This window comes from Cariama cristata, unplaced genomic scaffold, assembly GCF_000690535.1.
Source record: "Cariama cristata isolate BGI_N322 unplaced genomic scaffold, ASM69053v1 scaffold1709, whole genome shotgun sequence".
NCBI classification, from domain to species: domain Eukaryota; kingdom Metazoa; phylum Chordata; class Aves; order Cariamiformes; family Cariamidae; genus Cariama; species Cariama cristata.
In genome coordinates, this window is record NW_009636148.1 from 19,589 (window position 1) to 29,494 (window position 9,906).

The 9,906-nt window shown below is 37.4% G+C and overlaps 1 protein-coding gene across 1 annotated transcript in view; it reads left to right on the forward strand.

Annotated features, from left to right (window-relative positions):
• Nucleotides 1-1,749: 1,749 nt before the first annotated feature.
• IL16 (interleukin 16) overlaps nt 1,750-9,906 on the forward strand; it is a 47,156-nt gene continuing 38,999 nt past the window's right edge. Inside the window, exon 1 of the mRNA XM_009707799.1 lies at nt 1,750-1,887. The gene's annotated coding sequence lies outside the window, so the exon portion shown is untranslated. The remainder of the gene's footprint in view (nt 1,888-9,906) is intronic.

Below are 9,906 nucleotides of genomic sequence, written 5' to 3' on the forward strand. Positions count from 1 at the left end.
TATTTTTATTCTAAACTCTTGAGAGCCTAGAGATGTCACAAGGTCCTTTTACTGTATTGGGTTGTGAAACCAGGAGGGGAAAATATGAATTGATGCAGTTTTATATAACTTCCAAATATGTTTAGTATTTTCTGTGACAGTGAAGGCAGTCAGAAAATGTAACTGTTTCCTTTGTGAACTTTATTTTGTTTACCTGGAAGTTTGCTCTGTTCCAGCAGAACTGGCAGTAGTCTTGTCCAAAGCAGGGGTAGGAGATTTTCCCACATAAGCAAAATAAATTCTAATTACAATAAAAAGGGGAAGAAAAAGAAAAATTAAAGTTATGCTGTGAAATGGCATTATTACCTCTCTAACAGGAAGCATATGGAATAGTAGCATGCACATAGGTCTGAGAGCCAGGAATAAATCAGTGCTAGTCTAGACATGCTGATTCCAGCTGTGGTCTTGAAACAAGCTGTTAGGGCTAGAGTCTGATTAAGCCTAATACCCATCTGGAGAGGATGATGAACAAAGGCAGAATAACACTGTCCTATCAGAGTTGTGCTAGAGATACTTGTATTATGGCTGGGACACAGGCAGGGGAACAAGGGTTCCTCATTGTAATCCTCTCTTTCTAAGAGTGTCTGGATCCACAGCCAGTATCAGAAATCAGGGTGCTCCATCCTATGGAATAGTGACTTATCACATAGATCCATTCTTTTCCGTATAGAAAAAGGAGCAGAGGAAATGCCTTGTCCTGTGTTCCAGTTCTTAGTATGGCCCTCATGATTTCACTTGTGCTTTTCCCACTGCGGCTGTAACATTTAACTAACTAACATTTATAAGCATCCAGAAGACGGAAAGCCTACATATTATCTATTTAGGGCAATTACCTCAGAAAAAGACATAAATAAATGTTGACCAATGACGTAATTTCAGAGAGCAAAGCACTAGCAGAGTCTTACAAACCCTCACAAAAATACCTCCTCTCTCCTACTGCCTCCACTCACTTCCTCAAAGCAATGCATCCCTCTCAAGTGATCTGATATGTGTAACATTTACATCTCCTTTACTACTATCTTATTTTCACACTCCAAAAGGATTCTAGTTTGTGTCTGTTTGCTTTAGCCTGATTTCTGCCATTCTCAGACAAAACTATTCCCTCCACTACACAGACTTTATTCATCATAGAAAAACCTCACAAAGCCTTTGCAGACCTTATGAAAGGCGTTTTCACTCACTTGGGCTAAATAAGCACTGTGTGTTTTCTTTTTTCTTTTTTTCCTTTTTTTTTTTTTTTGTGGGGGGATGGTAAAAAGTAATAAATGAATCATTTCAACTTTGGGCGAGAAGTTTAGGTGTTGTATTTGTACCATGCAACTACATAAACACAGAATGAGCCAGTTAACCAATGAATTGCAGGAATGAGAAGCAATGAGATGATCTAAAACATTTTAACACATTTTCCATATATTAGCCTTTGGACTAGTTGTGTTTTGCTTTCTTACAACAGACACAAGTCACTAAAAGTCCAAAAGGAAAGTCTGAGGTTTTATATTTCTGTTTGTGGTACAGGAAAAGGGTTACGATCTCAGTGGTTGATTCAGTGAAATAACATCTCTTTTATACACATCTGCCTAGCAAGTAGGGCGGTAGTTGGAAATACCCAATCTAAAGCATTAAAGATTTGCTGGCAAATAGCAAGGCATTTTCTGCAGAGGAAAAGTTGTTATATTGAGTAGTCACTTTGAATGCTTAGGAGTTACAGTCAAATACCCAAACACTGTGGAGTTATACTGCATTTATTATTTTGTCAAATACTTAACACTGGGAATAGACTCTGCTGCATATTTCATATGCAAGAAGGCATGATAATAGTGGACTTAAATAAGAAGATACTTGGCAATGGTAAGTGTTATTTTTATAGCAAATTATTTAGCTAACATACAGTCAGCTCTTTTTACATTGTATGTATCATTTTCAACTATTTTAATTTGAGAAAAGTAAACAGATAAGAGGTAAACCCAGAGGTGTTTCACAAACTGTGTTTTTGTCTGTCTATTCACTGTCATTGCTGTTTTGTTTTTAAATTATGTGAGAAACAAAGTAAATTACTATTTTTCAATAATCAGCATTATGACTTAAACCAGAGATGCTCTACATGGAACTACCTTAATTTAGGACCCTCTTAGTTTGTTGTATAATATTCCTCCCATTTCTCCTGACATATATAAAAGCCAGCAGAGTGGACCAGAGACTTTTGTCAGTTTGCAGCTTTCTTCAGTTTTGAAGGCCTCTCTAAACCTGCAATATTATAAGAGGCAGAAAAGAAACAAAATCATAAATCAAACGATGCATTACTCAAAAACATTTTAAATCTACAAAATCTCTCTCATGGGCAATTAATCTTCATTAATAAGAGAAATTAATTAATTTCAAAACCAGGTGAAATGGAGAGGATATGGGAATTTTTTTTTTTTAGCTTTTGCTAAGTCCATTTTTTTCCAGAACTTTTTCTAACCTTTCTACTCATTTCAAATCTGCTGTGTAACTGCAGGCTATATTCTTTAACTATTTTATTCTTCTTTAAAGAAACAACGCAGAAAAATTTATTTCTCTGTGAGAACTGGATAGGGGTAGTATCTAATCCTCTGAAAACACACACACATTTCCAAACCATTTTAAAATTAAACATTAATATGATTATCTACTGCAGTTTCAGAGCATAGATCCAAGCAAGACATCCAAATGCACTATTTACTTGAGTCTCTGTATGAACTAGCCTATACAGGAAATCAGTAAATTGCTCCAGAGTCTCAACCTCAAAGGGGATACGTATTTGTTTAGTCATATACTATAAATAACATCTGTAGACTTGAAACCTTGCCAGCATTATTAATACAGTGTTCACTTAATAGTATCCTTTATTATGAGCCTCATTAGCAACTGATTCATACAGTATGAGCCTACAGAAAAAACATGCAGGCCAGTATAGCACACACATATTAACGATATATTATCCATACTGCCAGTGTAACCTCATTTGTTATGGAGCTGGTGTGCTCTGAGCTGAGTGCACACCTCTTGGTGAGCAGCCCCCTGGGAGACGCAGTCAGCGCCGAGGCTGCTGGAGCACCCCTTGCTGTTCCTCTGCAGGGGGATTACTGTCAGGGTAGAGGTGGGGACAAAACACTCCCCTCTTCCCCCACTGTACCAGCCTGTGGCTGTGGATGGATGACATAAAGCTGTGGGGCTGTCAAATTGCTTCAATTTATGCTGAAGGATTGACCCAACAGACGATGGCCTCTTCATCACTTTTACAGCTCTTTGCTATTAGAGAACACTAGTGATGTGATCTGCTGCTTTTATTTCCCTAGTGCTCTTATAACATAATATTTATGCTGTCTATATTACAGTATGACACATATTGTACACAGTAAAATAACTTGTATGCTTTATCATATGGAATAAACTTTGTATGTGATAGATTCTGCATAATACGAGATCAGTTGGCATAGGATATCATTACTTGACACTAGCAAATTCTTCCTGTTTTCTTCTAAGAGTAGTTGTTAATTGTTTTGTTCATTGTCCTATTAAAAAAAATACCATTTAATTATCTTATAGTACTTTTCATCAGAGAAATTCCCAGCCCACACATCCAAGAAAGAAGGTTACAGCCACAACCCATTCTCATTGATGAATACAAGGATTCAGAAGTGAGGGAAAGTAAACTTATCTAAGGTCAAAACAACAGGTCACTACCAGAGCTGGAGGGAGATCTCCAGACTCAGTACAGTGTTCTGTCGAAAGATGGGCTGGGGCAGATTATTACCGCTTTATAGTGAGTGGTGTGTATTGAATGTGGTTGTTAAAGTTCAGTTATAGGTAGTTTACGCCTTTGCCCAAGGTTAATGCTGAGCCTAAACATTGTCAAAATCAACATTTTTCCTTTCCTCATGTTATGCATTTAGAGCCCTTTTTTTTAGCCAGAAATAGGAAAAAAACCTCCTTTAAAACTCCTGTTCTTGTATGCGACCTCCAAAGGTCTGGGTATTCTTACCTTTTGAAAGTTTATTTCAGTCAAGTCTTTTAAGATTCACTCCATGACTTACAAGACAAAATTTCTGATCAGTTTAAAAGATGTTGAAGAAAAAGGAAAGAACCAGAATGGAAATCCTGGGTTATGTCAGTGGTTGTATAGTTGTCTTGGAACATGATTTTGGGCAATTACTTGGGATTTCAATTCCAGAACAGGCTGTTTCTTTTGGGAAATCCAAACTGAGACAAAGCATATAATATTATTTCTTCTGGAGAGATGATTAGATATTCTCTGAATCAAAAATGAGCATATAGAAAGAAAGGACACTGGAAAATTTGACCTCCCTGAGCACATCTCTGCTCCAGTGTCAGGGTCATTCAGTGGCTACCCTCAGGACCAAACTTACTGTAGTACTTGGCAATGTGTGAGCCTTAACATGCTGTTTTACACGTTCACAGACATACCAGCTTTTTGTGTATATTCAGACAGCCTTTCCAGATAGTCTATTCACAAGACAGCCATGCGTCTGGAGTGTCACTCTGTCACACAATCCAATTGTAATAGCTGCTTTTGTCCCCTACAGCAGCTGCAAAATAAATATAGTACCTGTGATCCGAGTTATACCAATTTCTTATGGATTAAAGTATCCCTTCCACTCTCTAATGCTATGGAGCTTAATGACTTACTATCTGGTAGCCCTGGATCACAGACACTGTGGACCTAGCTGTTATTTTTCCAATGTTTAAACTGAGGTCATCACAAAAACCCCAAAGCAATCAAATATTAGGTCATGCAATAAAGTTCCATGACACCTTCCACCCCATGGTCCCTGCTACTGATCTTCACAAAAAATGCTGGGGAAGTGATCATAGGCCTTTACTGTGCCATAATGGTAATAGCCAAGCTCTTTTGGGCAAATACAGAAATAAAAGCAAATGAGTATCATGACACAGCAATGTTTAAAAGAACTGGTAACTAACCAGTGTAAAAGTCTATCTGTGGGTATAGCAAGTTTTCAAGATTGGTGAAATAATGTCTTTACATTTAGACTTGGTGCTTATTTTAAAAGGTATGCTTTAGCTGAAGTAGAAATTATTGCCATCGGTACAGGAATTACAGTTTAAAATTTTCTATTTGACAGGTCAATTAGACTAGCTAATGAGAACAACTTCTTCTGGGCTTCAAACCTGTGATTCTATAGGAAAACAAAACCCAAGATCAGGAATCCTCATCTGAGATCTCTCAGTCACTAGCTCCAAGCTATTTAACATTAGGTACTGCTCTGAAGGTGTAGGCTGATTTCAAAACATGGAAGAAAAGTCATCTCCCAAAGACACCATATCCTAGACTGTTTAGGATGCTACAGCTGACTCCAGCACCATCTATCACACCTATGAGCAGGGTGTCACCAGATCTCATGAAGCACAAGAAACATTGTGTTTTGTGTCTTACCAAGAGCTATTTATGTGACAGATTATGCTGTTTTACTCATGAGAAACCTGTAAAATAATCTAGTCTTATCTTGCTGCCAACAGTAATGCTGGTGAGTAACATAAATGGTATGCATTACAACTAAAGTTAGCGTTAAAAGCTACAGTATTGCAGAAGTTAAGAGCAACAGAGCTGCCATTGGAGATTTACACTGTTATCTTCAACACCACAAATAAAAAACATCCGATCAACTTAATTCTGATTGTCACAGCCTTAGAGATAACATAAAGCAGCAGAAATATGAAGGGTCCTCAAGACTTGTTTAGCGCAGAGTTAAGCAGCAGTCTGTATTAAGTAGCTTTGCCTCTGCCAGGGACCAGGAAGGACAAATACTCAGAAGTAGCTACTGCTAAAGCCTTGCAGTTGAAATGACAACTGTACTTACAAATGCGGTAAAATAATTTTATTCAGGCACAGATATCCAAGAGAAGAGACTGCATAATTCCTCATCAATCACTGACAACGCTAAATAAAAAACCCCAACAAAACCAAACAAACAAAATCAAAAAACTCCACAACACTCCCCCTCAAAAAAACACACAGAAAACCACAACCCAAACCAACAAACCCAGCAACCAAGGCAGGACCATGCATGCTATCTGTGAAATGCTAGATGATAACAAGCCCCTGACTTCAGTGAGACTGAGATCAGGCTGCTATAGAAAGTGATGCTTGTGCCAGAATGTGAAATGTGGAGCAAATTCTGCCACTGGTACTCAGATGGACTAAATATATTCAGCTTTTCAGTTCTTCCATTAATTCATATCTGGCTGTTCAGGGAGTAAAAGAGAAGGCAGTAGCAATGAATATGACAGAATCCAACATGGACTCACAATAAAAATGTAAAACCAGGCAGGTCTAAATACACCTTTTATACTGAACTCATGAAAAATACAGAGAAAATTTTCATATTATTTTTGTATGTAGAGTAAATTCATTTTTCTTTTGCCCTTTACCTTTTTCCCTGATAAATCATAGTTTTGGCAATTGATAATTCTCCTTTCATTCAACCTAAAGGGCCCCTTATGTCAGCCTACAGTTCAGGGGAATATAAATCAAAAGGAATGCAAAGTCAGATGAAAAAGGAACATTATGTGACTGGAAATGTGGAAAGAAGAGGTAAAGTCATAACTTTTTAAAATATTTGTTTTAAATTAGAATGACACCATACAGGGGAACTCACATAATATTTTTACTACTCTGGTGTTGTTGCAGGTTATAAACTGTGTATTGGTCAATGGCTTCAAAAAAATTGATGGACTTTTGCTTCAGTACCAGATATTTAGCAATTTCATAGCTGACACAAATATTTTGTAGTGTTTCTCTAAGCCCAACATAATCTCTTGCACATAGTCTATATACCCAATACAAAAATATTAAAATAAGAAACACAACTCACAACACTTTGTTAAATGGGTACATTCTTGCTATGCCTTATATACCACACCATAGCTACAATGATCTTTACACTGACAGAGCTGTAATTTTTCAGTCTCATGCTCTCAACACAATACTTATGTAGGGGCTACTTTTTCTGTAAACAAAACATTGTATGTGTACAGTAACATATTCTTCATAGAGTTCCAGGATATATTCTCAAGATGAGGCAAAAATACTTTTTGGTGAGTGTACACTTGGTATTAGACCCTCTTCCACGTAACTATATAAGCAATATTTTACAGCTTATCTCTAAGGCACTGCAACAAAAGCAAGGACACCAGAATAAGGTTAGTAATCATGCAGAGTGTGACAGTGCATGTCATGCAACACAAACATATTTGGAAAGACAAAGTCTAGGAACTTTTATTAACTCACAGGAAGCCAGTTCACTGGAAAACAGTCTAGAAAACTGCAGAGCTGGATACCATTATGAAAGAGTCCGGTAATAAAGTTCACAAAAGGAAGCAGATTTTTTAAAAAGGATCTGAAGAAAAAGGAGGCGACCCAAACATATGAAAGCAGCATGAAGCTGAGAAAAAGGAGGAGCAGAAGAAGAAAACATAGAAGCACATAGAAGATAGAGGATGACATCAGTACAGAGATCAATGAGAAAAGGATTCTATGGAGACTTGAAGATCACTATGTTTTTCCTAGTACAAGAACTGAACAAATCTTAGAGGCAGCAAATTTAAAACAACTACAAGGAAGTACATTTTTATGTAACACGTGAAACTCATTGCCTCTGGATACTCTTGAAATCAAAAGCTTAATGGGAGCCAGAAATAGATAAATTACAGTTACTTTACACAAGACTCATTTCATCTGTAGAAGAAAAAAATAATTCTTTGTGCTTCCTGGCAAAAGTCAGGTATTAAGTGACGAAAGCAATTAGAAAGAGATTTACCTAATTTGACATAATGCAATACTTATCCATTATGGAGCAGCTGTAGCTTCTGCTAAAACAAGACTATGCAGTCATAACGTAAAAAGCTCCAACAATTTTGGAATACATACAAAATCTCAGAGTGTCAGCCTACTCTTACCAATAAGGAACTCAGAAGAAACTCTTCCTCAAAGCAAGTTTGCTCTGGATTTTTTTTTTTTTTTTTTTAACAAGGTAATCCCTTTGAAGCGATTACTATTAGCCATTGCTGGAGAAGGATACTGGATTAACTGTGCTTATAGGGTGATTCAATGTGCCATGTTGCTATGTTTTGATAGATGGAAGGGCAGAGTGAAAGCTGCAAAACCCAAGACAGAGATGACTAATCCAGTCCTGGTTTAGCAGCAATAAGGGCATGGATTGTCCTGTGCAACATAACTGTTGTCTGGAACACTGCAAAATGTGAAAATTGTGACTGTGTTTAAGGCAAAAGTAATTCATCAGTTTGCTGAGCCATGTAAGGACAGGACAAAAACTAGAACAGTCCAAACTATTGGCTTGCTTTCCTACTAACACAAGCTGTATTTGGAGTTGGGTGGAGATCAGGACTGAGGCTAAGTTCCATCATTTTTTAGATTTGCTTTGCCCAGTACTAATGTTCCGTTTAAATTTATATGCTCCTTTTTGGAAAAGGTTATCACCAGTAGCAACAGGCAAAATATTTAATACTGAATAGTCTGCATATTTGTTCTCTAGAATGCAAACCTTTGGATATGGAAAATAATTTGGGGAAAAGAAAAATCAGCTCCTGTACCTGCTATGGTTCCAGACACACCCTGATTTTAGTCAGGCAAAAGAGAAGAACTGTCATAAAAAAGAAATTAAATGGGTCCTCTGTTTCCTTTTCCCACCTCCAACAGACACTAACTCCAGACATCAGAAAAGTTACTTCATTTTATGGTAACTAGGACTCTATCCCACAGAAGAAGTATCACTCTACCTGTGAATGCTACTGTTTGACTTTTATTCTGAAGCAAGAGTTGCTGCCCCTTCTACATGCTATTCCCGTTAACTCCAGATATTATTTTCATCAACTCAGCTCTTGGGGTGAAAACTCTGTCCCACTGAAATCAAAGGCAAACCAGCTAACTTCAAAGTGCTCACAATTTCTGCTACCTTCTTGTTCCACACATTAATTATGCCTTAGGTTTCAAGTATTTCCTTTTATTTGTTTGAACTCTCTTCATTTTTACTGCATTCTTCTTTTCCTGTCCCTCACATGAGAAGGCAGTAAAGAAACCCAGCTGACTTTCCTTATAGTATCTGTTATCTCATAAACCTTTATCAATGCAGCTCCTTTCTGCAAAGGAGAGTCTACATAATTTCAGTCTTTTAATACAAAATTCCAGCCTCTGATCAGTGTTCATTGTCCTATTCCTCGTACAATACGTTTGAGCTAAGTAATGAAGATTGACCACAGTATCCGATATCAAAGCATACCATTAGTGCAACATGGCAGGCACAGCAGAGTTCTTTCTCTCTTTTTTTCTTTATGGCTTATAAAAACCTGCTTTTCTGTTCACCACTAGGCACTGAACAATTACTGTACAGAGAAGACGGAAAAAACTGCAAAAGGTTAGAGTGAAACAACATGAAAAAAACAGCCCCTCCTTGTGATATTTATGTTTCTGCTGCTGGCCCTGGCAGAAGTCCAGGTTCTGAACGAACAAAACTTCGAGTGGCTTAGAGACTACAGTATTCAACCCATAGGCAGGAAACGCAATAGCATGTGACAATGGGAAGAAATAAAAAAAGCTTTGCAATGCTTTTGAGCTTCCAGCTCAATCAGTTTGGATCAAAACTCAGGCGCTGTTGAGATTTTGTGTGAATGAGTTCTCTATTGCTACACAAAACCATGTGTGTGTTACAGTGTAAGACAGTTAAGTGGTAAACAGTATGTGGCTTTGCTTCCTCATTGATATTTCATTTTTACAGCACTAGCACTATAAAACCCCATTTTATGTAGAAGGCCACTGTCCTCTCTATTCAAATACAGTGAGGAACTCTTTCC